The sequence below is a fragment of the Mirounga angustirostris genome, unplaced genomic scaffold, assembly GCF_029215605.1.
Source record: "Mirounga angustirostris isolate CCGP_5_RB_7025 unplaced genomic scaffold, mMirAng1.0.hap1 SCAF_1, whole genome shotgun sequence".
Lineage (NCBI taxonomy): Eukaryota > Metazoa > Chordata > Mammalia > Carnivora > Phocidae > Mirounga > Mirounga angustirostris.
Genome location: NW_026991709.1, coordinates 30248662 through 30276323, shown reverse-complemented (window position 1 = coordinate 30276323; position 27662 = coordinate 30248662). Strand labels below are relative to the sequence as shown.

At 35.2% G+C, this 27662-nt stretch overlaps 1 protein-coding gene across 3 annotated transcripts in view; it reads right to left on the bottom strand.

Moving 5' to 3' along the window:
- Window positions 1-27662, bottom strand: part of ROBO2 (roundabout guidance receptor 2) — a 589127-nt gene that overhangs the window by 482637 nt on the left and 78828 nt on the right. The window lies entirely within an intron of this gene.

Here is a 27662-nt window from a genome sequence, read left to right as displayed (position 1 = left end):
ACAATTGGCTAAGCCTCCTTAAGCTCTGCAATTGTTCCTGTTACTCCACATTCTGCTGGCTTGCTCGTGGCCACTTTCTGGCATCAAACAGAACACAGAAACAATGATTCCAAGTCTTTTCATCTCCGTTATTAGTTATACCATTGACTTAGAACTAAAATGGAACATTAAACAAGGGGTAAACACACACATACACACACAGAATGTTTTTAAAAACTTCTTCCACATAGTAGTACTTTTTTTTTAAAGATTTTATTTATTTATTTAACAGAGAGAGACACAGTGAGAGAGGGAACACAAGCAGGGGGAGTGGGAGAGGGAAAATCAGGCTCCCCACAGATCAGGGAGCCCTACGCGGGGCTCGATCCTAGGACGCCAGGATCATGACCTGAGCCTAAGGCAGATGCTTAACAACTAAGCCACCCAGGCGCCCCCCTTTTACTGATTTCTTCCTATAACGATTAGTCTCTCTCTTCTGCTGATCATAGTCCATGCTGTATCTCTAACATGAAAATATGTTTTGGAGTATTCTAAACTAGATACACAAAAGATTCTGTAACAGTTTGAATGTGTGTATTCAAAAAGAACTTCTCCATTCATGATTTTGTCATTATCTTGAAAGTGTCAGGGTACCGGGCGCCTGGGTGGCTCAGTTGGTTAGGCGACTGCCTTTGGCTCAGGTCATGATCCTGGAGTCCTGGGATCGAGTCCCGCGTCGGGCTCCCTGCTCGGCAGGGAGTCTGCTTCTCCCTCTGACCCTCCCCCCTCTCATGCTCTCTCTCTCTCATTCTCCCTCTCAAATAAATAAATAAAATCTTTAAAAAAAGAAAGTGTCAGGGTACCTACATTATTATTGAGAACAGGTTCCATAAACCATATTTAAGTAGTTTGGTAAATCAAGTATATGCACTAGACACTAGGATGCATTGTCCTATCCTTGACAGTATGAGTAATTAACTGTATTTTCATAAAAACGGAATGACGATGAAAAGAGACTGTGGTTGCTCAATAGATTTTGTGTGTTTCAGTGCACAAATTGAAGAGTAAATGAAAGCTAGTAGAGAAACTAGAAGTGCTTATGTATTGGCCTGGAGAATTGGACAATATCTTCAAATAATCTATCATTATTATAATAAAGAAGAAACTGTGCACTGCAAGGGAAATATCAGGGGAAATAAGAAGGAAAGTTCAGGATAGTCTGTCAGATTCAAATGGGTGTGAAAGCCATTTTATGTGTTCCAAGTTTTCAAGGTGTCTGGAATACTGTGAATGCTAAAACTTTTTGTTAAATTTAATTGCTTTTATTGGAGGCTGCCACAGAGACCCTCTCTGTCAAGGTCACTGTAGTTATGAGGATAGCCCAGTTCTAAGAGAGAAAGAATTCTGAATATTGTGGGCTGTATTTCATTCACTGAATTTTCAGCTTAGGCATATAGGACTGAGCAAAGTACATCTTCTCCTCCACATTTCCTTACTGGACAATCAACTCTTATGGACAGGCAGCCATTTAGAGCGTTACTCTTAAGCACAGACTTGTTTGTGCTCACTGGACTGTGCGATTAGAATCCCCTGGATAACAGGGGGAGAACTGCCCCCAAAATTGGTGGGAGTACAGCCAGAGTTTTAACAACTTTGATCATCATTTAGCTTGTTCCTTCTCAAGTCACAAAAAGTTAAATGCAAATAAACACAAAATTAAATTTAAGATATTATATATATCCTATCATTTAATCCCATTGTGATGGCTTTCCTTCCTTGGGAAATGCTAAGAAGTAACATAATAATAGGTACTTTAAAGAACAGTAGATTCTTTAGTAATATCATCAAGAATAAAGTGAAACTCACCAAGGCATTTTTAAGACTAGAAAAAAACACATTTTCTTGCCCTTTCTTAGTTACATAAAAAGGTGAGAGATACGGAGATATGAATTAAACAGAGTAGTTTTCCTTAATACAACTTGAATATATTATTCTCCAGAGGAACAACAATTAAGAAGCAACAATTCAGCACATCCTAATGGAAAACAGTACATTAGCATTTAATGATGAAGCTTATTTTTAAGAAATCCTGTCTGACTCAGGCCAAGATAAAATTTTAAGTTAAAAAATCCATTTTTTTATGAAGAGAACTCTGAGATTTATTTTGAAGATCTCTTATAATCCATTTACTGCTGCCATAGTTAAGAATAACATTTCACTTTTGGAATTCATCACCCTGTAATACCATATTCTGTGTACAACACGGAAATATGAGGTATCTGCCAGAAACTAATCACGTACACAAACTCCCAAACCCAAAATACTTTAAAAAGAGGAAAGGTAGTAAAAAGCACATCTTTATTACTGCTACTATCTCTGTATATTGTGCTACATACAATTCCTTTCTGACATCGAGAACAATGTTTAACTTTGGAAACAAACATTCCACATACTACACAGAAAGTTTATATGAGAATTCTCAGCAATTATAAGTCTGCTCTGAATGCTTTCCTTTTCTTTATTCCCCCAATTATGTTAAATGGAGTATCAAGAGTTATCACATGAAGTAAAGAGATGGAAAATCATTTAAAATACAATCAGTCTCTTCAAGATCCTTCATGTGAGGTACGAGAAAGGTCAGAAGGGTAGCTAAGCCCAAAGTTTCTGCAACCAATGTTATTATTTTAAGATACCACTTTATCTGGAAATCTAGATTTGACTGTAAAGATAGAACTGAGACAGACCCACGGCAGACTTCAAATAGAAGATCAAGTTAGAACTCTGACAAAGTACCATGTTGCTGTTCGGCTCCCACATAACTTTTCATCTGATAAAACTAAAGTTTAAATTCCATCATTGCCAACAATTAAAAATCACAACGCAGGAGTTTTTCGTGTTGAAGGCTACCAGTAATATTGTCAAGAGTGTGTAATTGCTGCGTAAGGCTCTTAGGACTGGCTTCGAGGCTGATCTATGGAACCACTCAATTCCACAGCTGTCAAAGCACTAACACCAACTGCAGTTAATCACCCCATGTCATCCTCCAGCCCCTATACCTGCCGCCTTGCAAACAAATAGCCACAGGCAGCAAAGCGTTGGGGGGGCGGGGCTCAATGAACGGCAGATACCATATTTATCATAATCACTATGATCCACGGTAGAGGAAAATCAATTTCTCTTAATCGAGTAGAGTGACTTATTAAGGGTTATGAGTCCTGGCTGGATAGCTGTACTGATTTGATTATGTTGGGAGGGAAATTAGCAGTGGCCTCCTACACAGTCTTTTCCTTTGTCTTCAGGCTCAGAGTTTGTTATTAAATTATTATCTTATAAAAGCCTTAGTGAGCAGGTCATGCTTTGATCAAGAGGAAACTGAGAAACAAAGTGCTGAAAAGGTTTCAGAAGTGTTGACAGGTAGAGATGTGAACACTCACAATATCCTCACTGCAGAGCCGTTGGTTTATAATTGAAAGGGTGTAGATATAGCATATGCCCATGCCAACACTGGAACCTTCTTGAAAGAACCCCAATGTGAGCTAACCTTTGTCCTTCGATTTCTCCCTCCTGTTTTTCATACCATCGTCTCAGACATCTGGAAAGCAAGATACCTTGTTATGCTGTCTGAGAAGAATAGATCAGTAGGTTAAAAGTCACATGTTTTTAATTGTTAAAGAATGCTTTGACCAAAATCAGTAAGCAAAAAATAAAAAAAAAAATTAAATGTGCATTTTTTAAACCCTCCAGATTTTTAAAAGGTCACAAATCATGGACAAAAAATGGAAAAGATGCTGTGGAAATAACTTTAAAATATTTTCTCAAAAGAACCACCTTTCCTTGCCTTCTTGACTCTGATGCAACTTTTGGGAAAGAAAACAGAATAAATTTCAGTTGTTTTCATTTCTGTTTTTCTGAACAGTTTTGGTTGGAATTTTACAGACATGTGAGCACCATCAGAATTGTTTCCCTCTCAGTAAATACAGAAATAAGAAAATGATTAGATGTCTCTTCCAACATATTTTTAACAAGCAGGTATGGCAGATTAGTAAAAATTACCATCCTTTGTAAATAGTTCTATTTTATAAATTATCCACATGTACAACCAAATGTGTACAATTTTTCTTAGTAATAATATTTTAAAATGTCAACTAAAACAACCGGGTGAATTTTTGTTAGGAGCAAGTGTAAAAAATAAAGGAATCCCAAGACAGAATGTGTTTTAGCTGAGCAGAGCACTACATTTCTTTCTGTTTGTCTTCTGCAAAACACCACAATCCATGAGATGTCCATGATTCCTTTGATAATCATACACTTGTGTTTTATACAAGTTTATACATGCTAGATTTGAAACATTTGGTATATAGCTATGATTTCTTTTGATGGTCTCAAAGTTCTTAAAGGAGTTGCAGTCTAATTTCCTCATGAGTGAAGTTTTATTGTTAGTACATGATATTAACAAGGGAGTGAAGCAATTCTTAGAGATAGGACAGTCTGGGTTCCATAATCTTTTGTTACATATCTTCTCTGTTCCTCTCTCCAGTGGCCTCATCACTGTCCCCTCAAGAAATTACCAGACATAAAATGCAAAATGTTTATTCTATAATCTCCCCTCACCTTTCAACTCTCATTTAAATGGCTTTTTGGTCTCCTTCACCCAGAAAAAAATTGAAATTGTACTTATGAACCGTAATTGTTGTAAAATGTTTCAATCATGCATTTTACTACATAATTAAATGAGTACTGCGAGATTAAAGGAAACAGGAAGTTAAAAGTTATTTATGTGTCCATCCTTGGTTATTTCATATGTTGCATTCTAGAAAAGATTAATAAACATCTATCCATTCATTTCTCTCTTAGCATATATTCATTTTTAGAACCTTGCAACTTAGCATACAGCCTAACATACAGAAGATGTTCAAAAGATATTTGTTGAATTAAACTCAACTATACTATAAGCATATCAAGCATGGATTGCATGAATTATTTTCTCTCTTTCGAATTTTCATTTCTGCTAGCAGTCCTCATTTTTCTTGCACTTCCTATTACTGGAGACATTTCCATACTGTAGAGACTAAAGACTGCTATACTTAAAAAGTCAGTGGTCAAAAGAGATTTAATGACTGGATAGAAACTTCCATTAGCCTATTAGGAATAATGAAAACTTTCCAAATCTACTGATACATAGTTCATCTATTTCATCTAATGTCCATAAAGGCAATTTTGGCTGCTCAAGCAGTAACGAAGAGTGACTTTTTCATAAGGACCTTCCCTGTGGTATAAACCATTTTATTTGTGAGTATAATGATAGCTCAGTCAAAATAGCCCTTTCTCAGAGTTAAAACTACTATAGCTAGTTTGATGATAAATTTGAATCTGATAAAAATTGACACATTACACCAAAAAGACCATATTAATCAGAGGGAGTTAGAGAAACATTTGCTACTGAGCTCTATGTAGCATCATTTTATTGCTTATCAGTCAATAATCACCAAACACATTTGAGTACTCTGTCTCCTGGCTGAGAGAAATTAAAACTACAATAAATCTTCTGACATACATTATTACAGTATTATTAAGCACCATCATTCAATACTAGGGCATTGGATAAAAATTACAATCCTATAATAAATCATATGTATTTTGTAGGTAAAGATTAAAATATACTTATCTTTATTCTCGTAATTTTATGAGAGAGCCATGGAAATATATTAGGTCCTATTCTAAAGGAAAGTATGCATTCAAACTAATCCATTTCAAATACACTTTAAATGACTGACTTCAAAGGAAGTCATCTAATAACTTAAATGTGTTTTCCCTGTCTTTAATAACCAGGTTTTAGAATATTATTCTTTTTAAAAACACAGCCACATAAAAAATACACAAATACTTTACCAGAAAGTGGCATTAACTGTTTTCTAATTAATTTAATACTTCCTTTGTTAAGTGGTCAAATTTGATAGGAACTTAGGAAACTAAAGAATTGTTCCTAAATTCCCTAGTCTCACAGGTAAAGTATAACAAAGAGTGTGGAAACTGTGTTATATTTATTCAACACATTTTAATTGGACATTTACAATTGTACCAGGCACTTTGATATGTATCATAGATTAAAAAAATTAGGAAATATATATCTATAGTTCTGCCCTCATTGAACTTAGAGCTTATCAACAATTTATTTTTCATCTTTATGGATCCCAAAGATTGTCTATTTCCCCTTATGTCATTGGCAGTTTTAATAGCTCCTATAGCACCAGACTTTCAATCTCTTGACCAGTGACTCTTTTGTTACTGGCAGTCTTTAGTCACTAATTGCAATTGTCTTAAAATTTACATGCCACCTGGGTCCAACAAAGTAATGTATGAGTAAAGCATTCAAACTGTGGGTAAATCTGGTTTGTAGGGCATATGGAGATCTAGAGAGAACAAGATTCACCTAAAAGCATATGTACAATTAGAACACAACAAGAGCAAAACACTGTGAAGTCTAACAGAGTCTATCTATACTTAGCCTTTGGGCCACCTGTTCTAAAACATGAAAAATAAGACAGAAAATTCAAATACCTCCAGTGTATCTCAGGGGAAAGGTATGTGTGGTGGGGGAGGGGATATCCTTCATCCATCATTACTAAGTCTAGGATTCTATCAAACCTATGTAATTGAAAAGGTAAAAATGACGCCCATGTAAAGAATACACTGGACCTGTACATCTCAGTCAGTTTAATGTCATTTTCTCTTTGCTAGCTGTCTAAAACTGCTCCAATAATATGTATCAAAAGGGAAACCAATAAGAGACTCTAGCACTCCAATAAGAAAAAACAAAAGGCAAATTAAAAATCTATTTCTAACTACTTAATACAAGAAGTTCATACACACACACACACACACACACACGAAGTTCACATATAAGCAATGTTATTATTAATACTGTCAATATAACAGATTACTAAAATGATTATGGGAAATTATATAGGTATCAATTTTGAAGTAATCAGTAGGAAATCAAAGAGGTTACTTTGTTTTTCTATATAAAAATGGAAAACCTTCGGGGTATCTAGGTGGCTCAGTTGGTGAAGCATGACCTTCAGCTCAGGTCATGTCCCAGGGTCCTGGGATGGAGCCCTGCATCAAGCTCCCTGCTCAGTGGGGTGTCTGGTTCTCCCTCTCCCTTTGCCCCTCCCCTGCTCATTCTCTCTCTCAAATAAATAAAATCTTTATAAAAAATGGAAAACCTTCATTTCTGCACACACACACAAGAACATAAAAAGAAGATGATGTACTTCATATAGAACATGTTCTCAAGTGTCAATAAAAAAGTACTGTAACAGGGGGCGCCTGGGTGGCTCAGTCGGTTAAGCGACTGCCTTCGGCTCAGGTCATGATCCTGGAGTCCCGGGATCGAGTCCCACATCGGGCTCCCTGCTCGGCAGGAAGCCTGCTTCTCCCTCTTCCCCTTCCCCTGCTTGTGTTCCCTCTCTCGCTGTGTCTCTCTGTCAAATAAATAAATAAAATCTTAAAAAAAAAAAAAGTACTGTAACAGGGAAAAAAAATTAAACAACATGAATAGCCAACTCACAAAAGGAGAAATGAAAAAGACAATACTTACACAAGAAAAGTTTTAGCCTTACTAGAAATAAAGTGTAAAATTGCGGAGATGATGATTTCATTTATCATATAGGTATAGGAAAATGTCCTAAAGGAAGGGTATGAGAAACCTGGACCCTCACGCATTATTGAGTTTAAACTGAAACAGCCTTACTGAAGAACTCACAAAACCCTTAAAAATATCTATACCCCTTGACTCAACAATTCTATGTGTGTGAATTTACTTGAGAAAAATAATCAGGGATGTGCACAAGGACTTTTATCATCATATGTCCTTTATACTTCACATATTCACATATAACCCTGAAAATTAGAAATGACCTAAATATTCAATGCTAAAGAATAAGAAACTTAGCATACAACATGGAATGAAATGTGCAGCATGGTGAAAAAGAAAATGATATGAGAAAATATTTATAAAATGCAAATAAGCAAGAAGTCATAGCTACACTGGTAATCTGTAAAAAAAAACTGCAAAACACATGCACACAAACAAACATGCAAAAACATAGTTTTCCACAAATCATTAACAGAGGACTTCCAAGTAATTTTATTTTTGTACATTTATGTTCACGTATTTTTCAAAGTTTCTGCATTGAATACGTAAGCACTGAGCATATAAGCTATAGGAGGCCACAAAGGACTTTTTCCTCATTCATTCACAGACATATCCCTACGCACTGAACCTGGCACTGAACCTGGAACACAGCAGACAATCAATCATCATTTGCTTAAAGGAATGAAACGTATGTACAATTTTTTAAACATTTCCAGTCTTCATGACTCATAAATGAATCAATCTTACAAAACTATAAAATTATATGTATATTATCACCACCACCTCATAAGGCTAGAATCATCATCCAACTTTATAGGTGAAAAAAACTAAGATTAAGAAGTTAAATAATAGGTAATAGGTAATCTGTGATAAGTGATCTGTAACTAGAATTGAGTAGAAGACACTCTGCTCCCATTTCATCCTTTGGCCTCTCACCACAATGACAACCTCACATGACTGGTGATCTGCTGGTCAAAATTTTACTATATATATATATGACATATAATATAGTTACTATATATGCTAAATAATATATACATATATAATTTGTTTATTTAATTTACTTGCTTGGACAAGACAAAACTTTACCCTTAACTGATGACATAACCCATAAGGGAGCACCATTATGGTGACTTCCTTTTAATTAATTTCTTAGGAAAGACAAAATGTCAACTTTAGGTGGAGACACTATTTTAGAAAAAACACCATCTTAAATTTATTAACAGAAAAAAGATACCCAACATATAATTTATCTAATGAAAATCCATTTCATTTACACAATGAAAATGTACTTTTCCTAAAGGCACTTTTTCAAAAAATTAGGGTCAACTTTAAATCAAATTTGTAACAGTGTTCTCGTAAAGGATAAGAGAACTTTGTAATCCATGATGGAAGATAAGCTGTAATGAAAAGACATTACAGTGATTTTTTTTTTTTTTTAAGATTTGTTTATTTATTTGAGAGAGTGTGAGAGTGGGGTTGGGGCGGGGGGAGAGAGTCTCAAGCCAACTCTGACAGCGCAGAGCCTGACGTGGGGCTTAATTCCACGACCCCAAGACCACAACCTGAGCTGAAACTAAGAGTCGGGTGTTCAATTGACTGCGCCACCCAGGTGTCCCAACATTGCCGTGATTGTAAGAAGCACAAGAAAAGACAGAGGACGCTGCAGGATGGGAGAAAGTGCAGATGCCAAGATATAAGAGAAGTGAGGACAATTGTGCATGAGAATACACCAGAAATGAGAAGTGATGAGATGAAATGTGTTTCATGTGCAAGACGGAGCACTGGGTTATTGCACTTGAAAGAAAAAGACTATATCTATGAGGATCCTTCCGAACGCACGAAACTGTGGCGATGCGTGCATAAATTGCAGGGTTGCAGAAGGAAGAATGTGGAAAACAGAGCTTTCTTTAGGTTAAAATTTCTACATGACTTTTAATTAACCAAGGAAAAAAAGTTTCAAAATCAAATATACAGGAAATATATTCCACAGAGATTTCAACATCTTTCACAAGGTAATAAAAATAATTATTGTGCATCCATATTCCTTCTTTCTCTCAACTGTAACTTTAAAATGTTGATAGAATTCCCTTGAGAACTTGTGCTGAAAGCCTCATGTTAAACTACTGGGGAACATACAAATGAAAAGTGCTGAATAATTTATCATGAACTGGTGATTGTGGACAGAAATGTCTAAAATAAGCTGATACAGACTTAATGATCAAGAAGAAAACAACTAAAAATATGAACTGGAAATACCAAACCACAAGGGATACTCTTTGTAATCCAATGTTTGCTACTGTATTTCTCTTACATAAATTGGGATCAGTAAATCTGATTTGTGAATTTTAAGTAGGCCAATTATGGATGAAACAGATGATTACTTCATTGCTTCTAAAATAACACTGCTAGGTAACCAATTCGAACTTATATTTAATGGCCGTACATTTTCTTTTAAATCATCTTCTGAATACATTTTGGAAATGGACTGTGACAATGGTTTCAGCTTTATTTCTCTCTTCAGCTACAAGTCATCACAATTTTGACTGTAATGAGGTTACTCTGCATCTGTCTGTCACAAATAACCTAGTAACAACTACATGGATTGCCATCAATCTTTCCATTAGAATGTATAACTTTATTAGCACAATATTTTTCGAACTGATTGTATTACTTTGAAAAAAGGCTTTCATTTACTTTGTCATTTAGGGTCAAATGTGTGCAATCGCTGGGAGCAGAATAAATAATAATAACCCGTTTTGAATTTGTAGGCTGTAGACTTTGCTAACATGTTTTCCTTTAATTACATAAGCTAAACCACTAGTAGTACATCAGAAATAGAAATGAACTAAATGTAGGCATATTTTTATGACAATCTTGTATATTTTATTCTATGATGTCAATTCCTAAGAATTGCATTCTGTAGAATCAGCTGTTTACCAATATACACATGACAAAAATTTCATAAAAATTATTGTACACCATATAACTGGTAAATACATATATACAAAAAAATTACCGTTTTGTTGAAGAAAACTCTTTGTATATCCAAACATCTTTTTTCATATTTCCTTATGATGAAAGTTTAAATTTATTCATATCACACCTTTGATCAAGCATTTCTAAGTACCCATGTGCGGCCTAGACAGTATATTCTCTTGTACTCCTTAATCTTTTCTTTGTTCGTAAGAGAGAGTAGTAAATGCCTATTAGTAAAGCAAAGGATAGAGCACTGGAATTTGGCTAGAGCCCCACATTCAGCAGAATTAATATATTAAAACAATAGCACCAAATCTGAAAGAAATGCAAAATAATCAATGAAACCAACACCAAGGGACTATCCAACTCCCAGGAAAGGTTGAAAGTTGTGATTGATAGTGAGCTTCAAAGGCAAATCTATTCCTTCAACATCACCTGGATCTTTGTAAACAGCACTGAGAGGTACGAATCCAGAAATGTTCATGGGACAATGATCGTGACATTGTGCAGACAGACTACAGCTGTTAGAGTTAATATGGTTTTCCAGTAAGGATGGATATCTGGCCTAAATTTTATTAGAGTTCAGGTTTCATAGCAAATAAAGGTTGCATCTAAACACTACATAGAAAATGAGCAGAAACAGGGACCTATCATTATTTAAACTAAATATTTGAAAAGTGCCTGGATTCTCCCCTTTTCATCCCTGATATTCCTGTATCATGATAATCTTACTTCATAATAATAAGTACTTCATATTAGAGTTGAATATTTATAATAATTAAAAGGCCAGTATCCTGTCTGGCAAAAAGAGACATAGAAAGAAGAAAGGAAAAAAGGAAAGAAAGAGAGAAAGGGAGAATAAAGATAGGAAATAAGAAGAGAGCAAAGGAGAAGGGAGGAAGGGAGAGAAGGAGAAAAAGTAAGTCCTTGGAAGCTGTAAGCAATTATAATGGTTAAATCATTTGCTACTTTTAATCAGAGCTAAAAATGGTTGCTCATATAAGATGTACACTGGAGTATGAACTTATTTTATAGCTAACATAGGATATAAAAATAAAGGTAACTGCACTACTATTCCTAAAGCCAGTATTCCTTTTACCAAAGTGAACACAAAAATCCAGCAAACATCTCCACTCTCCTCCTACCTTGACTTTATTTTGCACTGTAACCCATTCCCACAAGTCCATCAGATGTGAAGTCATAGAACACTGATCTCATTGTGTCATGCCCATTTTTTCTTTCTTTCTTTCTTTTTTTTTTAAGAGTGGGAGAGAGAGGGAGAGGGGCAGAGGGAGAGAGAGAGGTAGAATATTAAGTAGGGCCCAGCGTGGAGCCCTATGCAGGGCTTGATCTCACAACCCTGAGATCATGACCTGAGCTGAAATCAAGAGTCGGACGCTTAATCAACTGAGTCACCCAGGTGCCCTGTGTCATGTCCATTTTCAATGATGCCCTAGATATAGTCATATTGTCTCTTGGATATTAAAAAAAAAAAATGAAACAATACAACAACAACAACAATAAAACCTCTACCTTTGTGGTCCCTTTAACTTGGCTCCACCTGACCTAGGTGACCTAGGTGGCCCCTAATAAGTCAATATTTTAAACTCCACTCCTGCCAAGCTAGTCTTCCTATAGCTCTTCAAAAACAAAATAAAACAAACAAAAAAAGTTTCTTCATGGCTTGAAATTTCTGCCTTCACAACAATCTTTCTTTCTGAATATGCCTTATTTTCCTCTCTTCCAATTTCTTGAATTTTGTTTGGTTCAAGAAACATCTCCCCAACGAGGAAGGCTTCACCAACTCCTCTACACCATAGCCCACATCTAGCTCAGGACTCCCTGGTATCCTATGAAAATGGTTTTAAACCATTTGAATCCTCAGGAGATTCAGGAAAGGAAGGAATAGACATCCCCTGCTTTTATCTGACCTGGTCTTTGGACACTGGGGTTCCCTAGAACAATTTGTTTTGTGGAAGTATTTATTTAAATGTTTTATACACACACATGCAGACACACACATATATGTGTGTATATGTATATACATTAAAGCTTCTGTCCTATAGCATGTACTTATATTTATCACTTTCTTGCCCACTGTCTATAATGGTCAACAGTTTCATATGTGTATGTCTTATCTTTCTAATTAGTATATAAGCAGACAAAAAGCAAGGACCACACCTTAATGCAGAGTGAAACAGGCTAGATTCATAATAAACTGTAGTAAGTACTTCATTAATTAAATACATAATTGAACAAAATATTTGCAAAGTTTTCTAATAATCAGTCTCATTTATTTTTTGAGCTAAGTTCTTCAAAGTTTTCTAATAATCAATCTCAATTATTGAGTTCTCTAAGTTCTTCCACATGTCTTTACAAAAACAATAAACTAAAAAAACAAAAACAAAAACAAAAACTCAAATTATATAGCCAGGGAAGGAAAACTTTTGGTTCAGTGAAAAAGTACAAAAACAAAAACAAAAGACAACAACAATGGGGGCGCCTGGGTGGCTCAGTGGGTTAAGCGCCTGCCTTAGGCTCAGATCATGATTCCAGGGTCCTGGGATCAAACCCCGCATCAGGCTCCCGGCTCAGCAGGGAGTCTGTTTCTCCCTCTCCCTCTGCAGCTCCCCCTGCTTGTGCTCTCTCTGTCAAATAAATAATTAAAATCTTTTTAAAAAAATGGTTTTAAAACAACAACAACAACAAAAAAAGCAAAAAACAAAAATCTACATATCTGCCTGGGAGATATTTAAAGTCGTGTTTCCATTTACTGCTTATCATTTTCCTGGATGACATAATTACTATATAATTAACTATATAGTAGAACTACACAATATACTGTACTTTGTAGAGTGTTTTAAATTTCTACTTTAGTTGTCTAAGTGCTGTTGTTCTGTGGGTGTTTATGAAAATCAACTGGTTAACTTTGTTGTGAAAGAATTAAGTTGTATATATAGGGCTAACATCTTTATCCACAAACTGCTTTTTGGAATCAGATCCTGAACCAGACTTTGTTGTTACTGCTGATTCCTCTCCATTCTTCTCTTTTAATAACAAAGTAATATGGTTTTGATCAAACCATCCTTTGCAGCCTGAGAAAATACCCTCCCAAGCTGTTCCCAGACTTACTGTGGAAGACAGTACGTCGGAAGCAGTGAAATACCATATTGGCTCAAAGGCCATTAGGCAAGAATGAGGGGGGAAAAAAAGGCAGGGCATTCACTTTTAATTTCAAATCTATCAGAAATGGCTTGTCGACATTATGTCATTGGCCTGTCAGAATGAAAGAATACAAGACAAAACTGTTTCAATACTTCACTGCTTGCACTATTACCACAACACCACATGTGGAATAGATCTGAGAAGGAAGCTTTGAGTAAAGCATCATAGCTTCATTTTTTATGTTGTCATCACTGTAAGAAAGATATTTGACTGGACTACAGCTTTTTGAGCAGCCATTCTCTATGAGCTTAGCACTGGTGTAGCGATAATCTGAGTTTAAATTAGCTAATTTTGGGGGTTTCTACATGTTCTTTCACTAAGAGAGCTAATGAGGAATTCACATGTTAACTATTTCAGGTCAGACAAAAGGGAAGGGATGGTGAGAACCAAGTGATAACCTCAACTCTCTACCTAGGCAATGATTACTTATGCACACATGTGTAGGGACGACCACCAAATTTACATCTATTGACATCTACAGGCTTACGTGGCAAGGGGCACTAGTCTGAAATTAAAAACAAACACAAAGTGTCATGTTTGTGATCACAGAGTAAACAGTCCACATTTGTAGAGTTGGAAAACAGATTAATGTTGAATACCATTTTTTTTTTTGCTTTCTCTCCACTTATAAACACACACACGCACACACTCGTATTTTGAACAGTGATCTACTTCATCTACATAGAAGAAGAGTTATACCTCAATAAACCAAGATCCTGAACTCACAAAATCAGAATTGTTTATTGCACTTCATACTCACAAAAAGATCAATCCTAAGAATTCTCCCTAAGATCAAATACTCTAGATATTGCTTTAAGTGGAAAGAAATCCAGATCATTGAATTGACACATGGGAAATGTGTCAAAAATCCCCTCTGACTAGCTATATGGCTTTGGGAAGAGTTTTTGTACAACCTGCCATTTAATTTCCTCATGAGGAAAAAAAGAAAATAATAACCTAAACAAACATCAGTGGCGTGAAGTGATGATGAAATGGTGTATGAAAAATTTCCAGAATATAATCAGTGTTCGACTTACATAAAGAAAACGCTGAATTTTTCACTCAAATACCAGAGCATGTATACTCAAGATTTTATAAATATAAAGAGAACTAATGCTCAGAATTATTACCCAAGAAATTCCAACTAATACATAAAAGAAAATATTTTAATTTCTTTAAATAAATCTAAATAAAATATTAAATAATACACAATATAAAATAAAAAATTTAAGAATGATTTCCAACAGAGCATCATGGCATAAACAAAATAAACCAAAGAAATCTGGCTTAACTAAGTTAACTGGAAAATATTTAAAACAAAATCATTCCTCACTCAATTTCAACAAGTGAAGGACTTACATGGATAGATGTAAGATCCATGAAATGGATCTTAGTAAAATTATTCAAAAAAATATCATTAACAGCATACACTCACATTGACATAATAATATTGAATATCTACTAAATAATACTCAAACCTATTAATTCACCCAAACACTGATTAATAAGACATTCTTTGGGGTTCTTCATCATAAGGAGTGTGTCAAACAAGGCTGACTATAGGTACAATCAATTTCCAAGTTTAAATTGCCCTTTCAACTCACTAAAATGATTACTCAATTGTTTCTTCTTAGTATTTTGTCCTAAAGTCTGTATTCAGACTTAGCTGAGATGTATACTATTTGAATACAGAAGAGAGCAATATACTTAGCTCACAAAAATTTTTTTTAAGATTTTATTTATTTATTTAACAGAGAGAGACACAGCGAGAGAGGGAACACAAGCAGGGGGAGTGGGAGAGGGAGAAGCAGGCTTCCCGCTGAGCAGGGAGCCTGACGTGGGGCTCCATCCCAGGACCCTGGGATCACGACCTGAGCCGAAGGCAGACGCTTAACCACTGAGCCACCCAGGGACGCCACAAAATTTTTCTTTAAAAGCCAACTGTTATCACTGTAATTCCAGCTATGCTATTGAATTCTATCTTTGTAATGACTAGAAATCATAATTGAGCCAGGCTAATCTTAAATTCATAGAATAAAGGCAAACTTCCCTTCCATATTTTGTGTAGCTACACCACATTTAAAATTTTACTATCAACTTACAACTATTAATTTAATATTAGCATATCATCAGTTTTTTTAGATGTAATTATAATATGAATCAATCCAGATCAGAGGCATAATGTGATTTATTTTGTATCCTTTCAGCACACATTTTAGAAGCTTCATAATTTGCAAAATTCCCCCAGTGCCTAAATCCTTTTAGGCCACCCAAGTAAAATTATTAGATTGCTATGTCAGGATCACTGTCTTAGTCCTTTTTCATATCTTCCCAAAGTTACCCTGCACAATGCATATGCTGGACACACTGGAATAAATGCCAATGCATGTTACAAGTTAAATTAATCATGTGTTCATTCACTTATCATAACTGTTCCTCACAATGCTTAAAAAATGTAATTTAAATGCCAAAAATCAAGGTTGTTGATGCAAAGCACTAATCCAATAATCTAAAAGAAGTAAAAAAAAAAAAAAATCATTGACACTTACTAGGGTTTATGGAAAAAAAAATAGATGAGGATAAAAGTCATTCCAAATTAGTGATTCAAATGCTTACAAGTACAATGTAGAAGGCAGCATTTAAAAACTGTGGCTCTGAGCTTCTTCTTGCCATTACATTTTAGTACATGAAATTGGTCAATGTTAATGTCCTTGCATGAAAAATCATTACATGTCAATACGAATTCTGTAAAACCGTAAGTCTTTGACTGTCAGCACAGAAGACTCTTAGAATGGATTGCTGTGTATTCTCTTCCTTACTGTCCATGCCAACAAACTCACACAACACTAAATAACATACTTCACATTGCTGGGACTTTCTATAGCTCATAAGGCACTTTAGCATGCATTACTTTGCTTAATTTCTCAGTCTCCCTGTGAGGTTACAGATGATCACATTCTTTTCTATGTGAAAGCACCAGGCATTCTGACATAGGAGTGTTTCTTTACCCAAAGAAACTTCAACACCCACCAACTCATATTATTGAATATTTTCATCGCAGTTGATTCATTTTGATGGAATCACAAGTTCTCATGTAATGGATGGAGCCACATGATCTTTATTCCAAAAGAATGTATATCACTTTTCCATGTTGTTTGCTTCTTTTGTTTTATGGACATATCTGTTGACCTACTTCTGGCAACTTATATACAGTTTATATGCCAGAAATTGTAAATGAAAAAAATTTATGTTATTTCAGAGAGAAGTAGGGTGTAAAATAAAAGGGAAAGGCAAACGTAGGCATTTGACAACTAATCAAAATATGGAGCACAGAGTGACTCCTCCCCAATTTTAAAAGTGCAGTGTAATGTATCTGAGAAAGCATTAAGTGTTGGTCGTAATAGTTAAGGACTTAAAGTAAATGACAAATGTGGAATGTTCCGATATTTAGAGGTGTTGGTCTTTAAGGAAAATGTCACAATGGCTTCCCCACAGCTGCTCAAATCAATTCTCCAAATCAAATTCAGTCATTCTCATCTGACCTCCCTTGTTTTTTAATTGTGTCTTATCTGAATATCTATGACAGTTTTTATGACTCACACATCTATATTCAAGAAAGGATCCTGAAACTTGGATTCATCCAAAAATTTTCCAAGCCAACTTAGAATTCTCTAAGGGGAGATGGGTTGATTAAATACTATAGTCAACTGCTAAAGGTTTCCACAGAATTACAAAAGAAACCTCACTTAATTTTAAGACAAATCAAGAAGTCTCTAGCAATGAAAAAAAAAAAAAAAAACAATGACCATATGGCTTGTAATATTGCCAAGTTATCACATATTATAAAAAAGCTGGACATTCAGGGATGCCTGGTGGCTCAGTTGGTTGAGCGTCTGACTCTTGATTTCGGCTTAGGTCATGATCTCAGGGTCCTGGGATCAAGCCCCATGTTGGTAGGCTCCATGCCCAGCAAGGAATCTGCTTAGGGATTCTCTCTCTCTCCCTCTGCCCCTCCCCCTGCTCGCGCGCGCGCTCTCTCTCTCTCTCTCAAATGGATACATTTTTTAAAAAGGAAGAAAACTAAAAAAAATGGACATTCTACAGGACTGTCAATTTTATGGCAAATAGCTCAGGTGTGGATTTAGTGAATAAATATAAACCATTAATGTCAATGAGCTCAATCTTTATTTTGTGAGCAAAGATAATATTTCTAAGTTCTTATCAGCTTGAAAATTCAAGAAAATGTGTGAAAGTAAGCTATTTAAAGACAGAATCATTTTGAGCTTCACAAATATTTTTATGACAGCACACATAAATATTAAATGTAGGATTGTCATCACGTAGGCCATTAGACGCGTGGAACATAAAGACATAGGAATAGTCACATGAAATATTTACAAATGAGAGTGGAGCCAAAATAAAAGTTAAAGCTTATTATCAGCTGTGACCTATTAATTCTCAGCAAATGTAGCCAGATTTTAAGATCTGAGCATACAGTAAAATAAACTGCTAACCTGAATCATATTTGTTTATAAAACTAATCACAAAACTACTCTTAAATTTTATGTGGAAGTTTGAAATAGGAATGTGAAGAAGATTGCATTCAAATAAATTTTAATGAAGTGGATAGAGGAGTAGCATATATCTTCATGTTCGATTAACATTTGCTACAGGATTCTTATTCTTTATTATTAGAATTCATTTGGGCTAAAAGAACCACTCAACAGTAATAAGAAATAGAAGAAAGGTTTTTTACAAATCTTTTTTGAAAGAATTTGAATAGGAGGTATTTGAGTTGTTCTATTTTGGTAATCCCGTAACTTCAGTAGACCCCAAACTTAAGACTGTTATTTTAATTCATTAAATAGAGTATTTTGACACAAGTAATCTTTTTATATGTAGTATTGTTTCCAAAGTATTTCCAAATACCTATTTCACCAATATATGCTTGTTAAAGGAACAATTCCAAAATACGCTTGTTAAAGAAACAATAAAAACATCACCAAACTCAGCAGAGCATATTTAAAGTACAAGTCAGTTCTCATTCTGGCCATAAACAGTATAAACTGCTGGGTGCTTTTAAGTTTTCAAGTGTCGGTGCAGAACTCTTCTAATTCCTGTGACTTCAGTCTTATTAATTTTGAATGAAATATTTCCAATATCCAACTCTGTGATCACACAGGTAGCTGAGCATGTTATTGTCCAAGCAAATGTGTTATGAGTCCTCAGATGATGGACTACGCTGAGGCCAGATGTCAGAGGTGCTGAAATTGATAATCCATCAGTAATTTTCTATCTGTCGCAATAGCTCTGACCCATTGAACTAAATAAATGTGTTTAATCACTGACTGGTCAACCTATCAAACGGTGCCCCGGGCTAAGGGGAAGGACTTTTCAAATGTAGAACAAATAAAGCAAGAACTACAGCCATAGGCAAGAAAGTAACTGCATCCCTTATCTCTACCCCTTTCATCTCACTTTGGGAAAACAGACTTAGGAAATCACATTAGGAAAGCAACTTATCAGCTAAGAAAGAACAGACAAATGTTTCCTTAAAGTTCTGCTTTTTTTTTTCTACATAAGCCAAACTGTTCATATTTTTCAATTAGACTGTGGTTATATAAAGACATCCCAAGTTCAATGACAGATAATACACTGAAACACCAATAGTGGGGAAAGAGTGAAGGAAGAGCAGGTCACAGGGTTATTTTTTGCCATGTGGCAATAGTGACTTGAGAACAAGCCCACTCGGTCTTGGAGATAAAGCTCTCCTCGGAAAAGAGAAATACCCTTCACCATTCAAGTAAGTGAAGGGATTCAAAACTGCTGAATATGAACAGTTACATGACAAGCCCATTACATACAAACATTAATCATAGTTAATGAGATAAAAGCTTTCCTAACGTGTGACATTGGGTAAGTGATAGATCAGCTATCCCTTCACTGAATGTGCCAACAGCTATGTGATTATAAAGGCCACTGCCATCGCTGTCCAGGAATGGAGCAAACGGAGATTAGATGCACTGCACTAACCACAGACAGTAGGATCTCTCTGGCAGGATTCATGGAGGTGCACAAAAGAGCACTCTCAGTATTAAGTTCCCTATGTCTTACTTTGCCACTGCCATGAGCTGCCAGTCATGACAGAAAACTCTTGAACTTGTTTATTCACACTTGTTTAATCCTGATTCTACACACTGACTCAGCCTGTGGGGTTAAGAAGATGGATGAGAGAAGCCAGGGCCATGAAGGGATCAGGGTCATGATGTCACTAGATCTCATTAACTACAGCACTCAAGACACCAGTCACTCCAAAGGTCACTCCAACTGAGGACTCTGGATAGGTAAAGGAAAACCAGTTGGATGAAATGAACTGATTTTTCTGAGAACTGACACCACATATAAAAAGAAACCTATTTGAAATTTGCTTTCGAGAGTCAACTATACCTACTTGTTAAAAACAGTTTGAAGAAATGAATACATTGTTGAATCACTATATTGTACACCTGAAACTAATAAAACACTGTATGTTAACTAGCTGGAATTAAAATAAAATCTTCAAAAAATCTTAAAAAAATAAATCAATGAATAAAATTTAAAAAGAGAAATGAAGAATAAACTACCTATAAACTCTCAAGCAAAAAAAAAAAAAATAGATCAAAATTGTAAAAGAGGCCATCGAAGTCTAGTTAGCTCATGAATTAACAATTACTGTGCTGATTTTTTTACCAGGTAAAATTTGGCCTATCATATATGTTAGTTGGTATAAAAGGGTAGAGGAAGGGCTATTATTCACAAAGGTACCACCACCACCACTAGAAAGCTGAAAAACAACTTTCTTTGTGACAGAAAAATTAATGATTTTAATTTATTTTACAGAGATATTATGAAATAGTTGGCAGTAAGACCATAACATGAAAACATTCAAGAAACCACAATGTTAGAATTTGGAAGGACTTACTAAATATGTTTGCAATTTAGATTATTTCTATTTCCTGAGGACATGTGCAAGCCATTATTACGACACATCCAAATTTCTAATTCTTTGAAGATATAAAAACTAAAATTATGTTACATCTTATCCAATATGACCAAATTATAGAGCTATTTATATGTATAGTATTTCTATCTTTTATTTTATTGAAATATTACACAAAATTTAATCCATTTCACAGATTGACTATTATTACAGTAATCGTGTTGACAAATAAGTAAAAACACAGTGGAAATAATGATGCCTATTTCTGACAGTAATCTTTTTTTTTAACTCTTCTATAGTTTCTAGCATTTCTAAAATAAGAATATACTACATATAACCAGAAGAACGTATCAAAGTAAAATACAAAATAAAGAAAAGGAAAAAAAAAACATAATGCACAGTAGAAGGGTCTTTACAGTAATTCAGATAATATGGGTCCAAAGAGAAGACAAATGTAATATTGGTCTAATATATGCCTGCTTATATGTATAATTATAAAATTTAGGTGAAAATATTGTGGTAAATAGCAAATGGGCATTTTAGCTAATAAAAGACTTTATACACTAAGTATAAGTGAAATATATAAGTAAAAAAATTTGCTTCATTTCCTTCTTAGAGAAACAAAACAAGATCCAATTTATATACTAGAAATTTATATTGGTTTATTTGCATTAAACTTAAACCAGAAATACTGGTCCAGAATGTACATAATTTTTCATAAAACACCAATTACCTTAGACCTGAATGCCTGATTGAAAAAGAAAAATGACTTAATTATATGGTGACAAGGTGAATAAGGATTGTGTAGATGTGGATACATGATCAGTTAATTCCTTAAAAGACACAGAAGATTAAGGAAAAACCTCATTTACCAGTAATATTATCAATTACTGTTGTTAACCAGAATTCACATGAAGAAATGGTTAAAAAAAAGATATTATCTGGGCTAAGAAGAAAGTTTGCTTTTAATTGGACAAGCCAATTAAAGACTGCTGCTAAACTTATTTGATATCCAAGATTGGCTCCTCTTGAAGGAGTTTCTTGAAGCCAAATGTAAATGATATGTTAGAAATATCTTTTTTCCAGGGCGCCTGGGTGGCTGAGATGGTTAAGCGTCTGCCTTCAGCTCAGGTCATATCCCAGGGTCCTGGGATTGAGTCCCACATCGGGCTCCTGGCTCAGCAGGGAGACTGCTTCTCCCTCTCCTCCTGCCTCTCCCCTTGCTCATGCTCTCTCTCTGTATCTCTGTGTCTCAAAGGAATAAATAAAATCTTAAAAAAAAAAAAAAAGTTAAGCAAAAAAAAAAAAGAAATATCTTTTTTCCAATAGACTTAGTTCAGTAATAATACATGACGCTTTATACTAGCTCAGTTTGATTAGGTCTAGTCCAAACCCCTCACCTTAAATTCAAGAAAACAGACCCAGAGAGATTAAAAGGTTTGCCAAAAATCACAGACCTAGTTTAAAAGAGCCAGAATCTGGTGCTTTCTGGAAAAAGAAATTCCCAGAATTACCTTTTCCCTACATTGCTGTCTCATGAAACTGACTCCCCTATTTGTCATCTCAAGCCTGCCTCTCATCAGCTAGGGGCTCTGATTAAGTCAGTTCATTTTTCAGGGCCTCAGTTTCTACTTCTGAACAAGACTGATGATCTCTAAAGTTCCTCCAACCTGCCAGCTTCTAAATGAATGGTTTTATGATGACCTGATTCACCCGAAGTTTGCTGCTTTTTTTTTTCTGATTTAATCCTACATTCATTTTTATAAGAAAGCTTCCATTAATGCCCCTGTAATTAACATCAGACCCAAATGGAATGAATGGGAGATTTTCTTATGCACAGGATAAGGACCCTTAAATAAGAATGAATAATGATAATATTTCCCAGAAGACAACTATGGCAGCCCTCAAGTATGATTAACTAGACCACTCCTTGTCTCTCTTTCTCCACAGAAATAGAACAGTTCATTTGCATGTCATCTGATATAAAGAGAGATTCTAGCATATAATGGGTTATTACCATTGGGTACTTCATTAGTAAAGCTTTTCCTTATGATGTGACAGAATAGAAAAAGACAAAGTAAATTGAGATTCTTACATCTCTCTTAATGACATACACATTTGAAGATTAGATTCTATCAGTTTATCCATCAATCCTAAAGATCCAAACAAGTACTTAGGAAGGGTTTTACGGTTGACCCCTTTCTAGGTAGTCCTGTTTAACAACAGGCTTTTGAGAGAAGCTGTTTTTAAAAGAAAATCCTATATGAATATTAAACACAGCATTCCCCCCTTCTTTTAAGAATATTCAAAGCAGATCCAGGAAGAAAACAAAAATAAATCAGCCTTTCTATCAAGCTGCTCTTGAATTTGGACATGTGGGTCCTGGGGAATTATATGTTATAAATGAGGGGTTGGGCTACAAAATGCAATTAATTTAATTGCTTATAATCTCAGAGGATTTCAAAATAAGATGTGTGAGACGTATGCACAAATGGGATTTTTCCAAGGACTTTTCATGAAACATGATAATACTAAATTTAAGGAAATTATTTCTACTTTATGGAATTCCTTGTGAATAGGAAAGTGATGAGGATTATTTTGCAACTGAATAGGTCACCAGTACTATTTTGTTACTTTGTTTCATTATAGTGGAGGCTGATTTTTCCTTTGAGGAAAAATATAAAGCAAAGCCATACCAAAATATATAGTTGTACATAATTTTTAAGGTTCTCTTCTGACCGCATTATTACATTGGTTTTGGTTTGCCTGTAATTCCTTAAGATCCCAAGAAAGAAGTCATACACAATAATCATTGCCCAGCATGCTAAGGCAAAATCTGCAACTTTCATCTACTGGTCCTTTTCTTCCCTCAAAGGTCAACAGAACAAGTATATTCTCTCTTGGTCTTGACAGTTCTTGATGTGCTTGGTGAGAACTACCAGACCGAACAATGTCTTCATTGCTCCTGGTTCAATAATCCCAATTCCTTCCACTTCTCCTACTTGTGGCAGTCTGAAACCCTTGATCTTTCTCTTCTAAGGTACTCCTCATTTCATGGTGAGTTTAAGTTGACACTCAGAACCACTGACAATATTCCACCCATAGTTTTAGCAGCAAAGAATCAAGCTGGATTACATTTCTTAATCTCAACTATTAATGCAATTTAGAGTAAAAGACTTTCAGCAGCTATATAATGGACCCCAATCATTATCATACATCAGGGACTCTTTACTCCCATAAACAACTACACTCCTTTTACATTAACCTCTGCTTCCCCTTAAAAAATGCCTATCATTAAACTCAAAAACCATGATGGAGCAAAAATCAAAAACAGAAGGAAAATTCACAGAACTGTATGTAGAATGGACCACATGTTGAATTTATGAATTTCAAACAATGAATTTGTAAGTCTGATTAAGTAGTTTTAAACAGATCATGGACAATTCACAGAAATATGAAATCATCAGTATTTAAGCAAAACATTTAAACATTTAACAGTTACAAAATAAATTATTCAGGTGCCTGCATGGCTCAGTCAGTTAAGCATCTGACTCTTGATTTCAGCTCAGGTCATGATCTTAGGATTGTGGGATCAAGCCCCATGTTGGGCTCCACACTGGGCGTGTAACTTGCTTAGGATTCCCTCTCTCCCTCTGGCCCTACCAGCCTTCCTCTCTAACATCAATCAATCGATCGATCAATCAATCAGTTCCTAATAAGATACATCTTATTTATATTTTAATGTATGCTTAAGAGAGTTGGACAGCACCTTTATTTTAACTTTTTATTTTGAGATAATTATAGATTTATAGTAAGTTGTAAAGAAAGTACAGAGGTCCTGTGTACCCTTCACCCTGCTTCCCCTCCAACAGTTACATCTTATATAATGATAGCACAATACCAAAACTGGCATTTGACATGGGTACAATGTGTGTGTATAAGAGGTTCTATATCGTTTTATCAAACATACGCCTTTGTGTAACCACTGTCACCATGAAGATACACAACTATTTCATCAACACAAAGATCATCCCCTTATTCTCCTGTCATGGTCACACCCATGCCTCTATCCCTCACTCTCAGCAACCCCTAATCTATTTTCTATCACTATAATTTTGTCATTTTGAAAAGGTTATATAAATGAAACCATACAGTATGTGACCTTTAAAAATGGCCCTTTTTACTGAGCAAAATGAGTTGGATGGATCTCAATTCATCCCTTTTTTATTGCTGATTCGTATTCCATGGTATGGATATAGCATGCTTTGTTTAACCACTTACCTATTGAGGGACATTTTAGTTATTTCCATTTTTCACTGTTACAAATAAATTTGCCATTAAAAATTGTATATGGGTTTTGTGCAGATATAAATTTCATTTCTCTTAGATAAGTGCCCAGGAGTGCAACTGTACAGGAAGTGTATAGTTAGTGTTTTAAGAAACTTTCAACTTATTTTCCAGAGTGACTACAGTTTTACATTCTCATGAACAAATATGAGAAACCAGTTTCTCTGCAGCCTCACCAGAATTAGGTAATGTCACCATTTTATTTTAATTTTTACTATATTTTATTATTTATTTATTTATTTTATTTTGGCTAAAGGTATACAGGGATGTCTCATTCCACTCTTTTTTTTTTTTAAATGAACATATGCCAAGGTTTTATTTAACTCATTAATCTTTTTTATGAGGCCAGCATTACCTTGATCCCAAAACCAGACAAAGACCCCATCAAAAAGAATTACAGACCAATATCCTTGATGAGCATGGATGCAAAAATTCTCACCAAAATACTAGCCAATAGGATCCAACAGTACATTAAAAGGATTATTCACCACAACCGAGTGGGATTTATCCCTGTGCTGCAAGGTTGGTTCAACATCCGCAAATCAATCAATGTGATACAATATATTAATAAAAGAAAGAAAAAGAACCATATGATCCTCTCAATAGATGCAGAAAAAAGCATTTCACAAAGTACAGCATCCTTTCTTGATTAAAACTCTTCAGAGTATAGGGATCGAGGGTACATACCTCAATATCATAAAAGCCATCTATGAAAAACCCACAGCGAATATCATTCTCAATGGGGAAAAACAGAGTTTTCCCCTTAAGGTCAGGAACACGGCAGGGATGTCCCCTATCACCACTGCTATTCAACATAGTATCAGAAGTCCTAGCCACAGCAATCAGACAACAAAAAGAAATCAAAGGTATCAGAATCGGCAAAGAAGAAGTCAATCTCTCACTCTTTGCAGATGATATGATACTTTATGTGGAAAACCCAAAAGACTCCACCCCAAAACTGCTAGAACTCATACAGGAATTCAGTAGAGTGGCAGGATATAAAATCAATGCACAGAAATCAGTGGCATTCCTATACACCAACAAGACAGAAGAAAGAGAAATTAAGAAGTCGATCCCATTTACAATTGCACCCAAAACCATAAGATACCTAGGAATTAATCTAACCAAAGAGGCAAAGAATCTGTACTCAGAAAACTATAAAATACTCACGAAAGAAATTGAGGAAGACACAAAGAAATGGAAAAACGTTCCATGCTCATGGATTGGAAGAACAAATATTGTGAAGATGTCAATGCTACCTAGAGCAATCTACACATTCAATGCAATCCCTATCAAAATACCATCCACTTTTTTCAAAGAAATGGAACAAATAATCCTAAAATTTATATGGAACCAGAAAAGACCCTGAATAGCCAGGGGAATGTTGAAAAAGAAAAGCAAAGCTGGCGGCGTCACAATTCCGGACTTCCAGCTCTATTACAAAGCTGTCATCATCAAGACAGTGTGGTACTGGCACAAAAACAGACACATAGATCAATGGAACAGAATAGAGGGCCCAGAAATGGACCCTCAACTCTATGGTCAACTAATCTTCGACAAAGCAGGAAAGAATGTCCAATGGAAAAAAGACAGTCTCTTCAATAAATGGTGTTGGGAAAATTGGACAGCCACATGCAGAAGAATGAAACTGGACAATTTCCTTACACCACACACAAAAATAGACTCAAAATGAATGAAAGACCTAAATGTGAGACGGGAATCTATCAAAATCCTAAAGGAGAACACAGGCAGCAACCTCTTCGACCTCAGCCGCACCAACTTCTTCCTAGAAACATCGCCAAAGGCAAGGGAAGCAAGGGCAAAAATGAACTATTGGGACCTCATCAAGATAAAAAGCTTTTGCAAAGCAAAGGAAACAGTCAACAAAACCAAAAGACAACCGACAGAATGGGAGAAGATATTTGCAAATGACATATCAGATAAGCGGCTAGTATCTCATTCCACTCTTAGTGCGCATTCCCTGAGGCCAGTGATGTTTAACATCTTTTTCATGTGCTTATTTGTCATCCAGAGATCCTTTTTGGTGAAATGTCCCTTCACGTCTTGTGCCCATTTTCTAATTGGATTGTTTGAGTTAATGTTGAGTTTTAAGAGAACTTTGCGCATTCTAAATATGAGTCTCTTGTCAGATATATGTTAGGATACATGTTGTTTACAAATGTTCCCCCAGTATTTTACTTATCTGTTTATCTCTTAACAGGATCTTTCAGAGAATAAATGTTTCTCCTTTTAATGAAGTCACTTTTTTTTTTTTGGTTTGTGTTATATGGTATCATGTCTAAGAACTCTTCGCCAAACTCTAGACACCAAGGGGTTTATCTAACCTAAAAGTTTTCTAGTTTTATACTAAGTATAAACATAAGTTTAAATCTATGATCCATTTTTAATTCATTCTTCTGTAATGTGTGTGGTTTAAGTTGAGGTTTTTTGGTTTTGTTTTTGTTTTGTTTTTTTGCCTATGGATATCCAATTGCT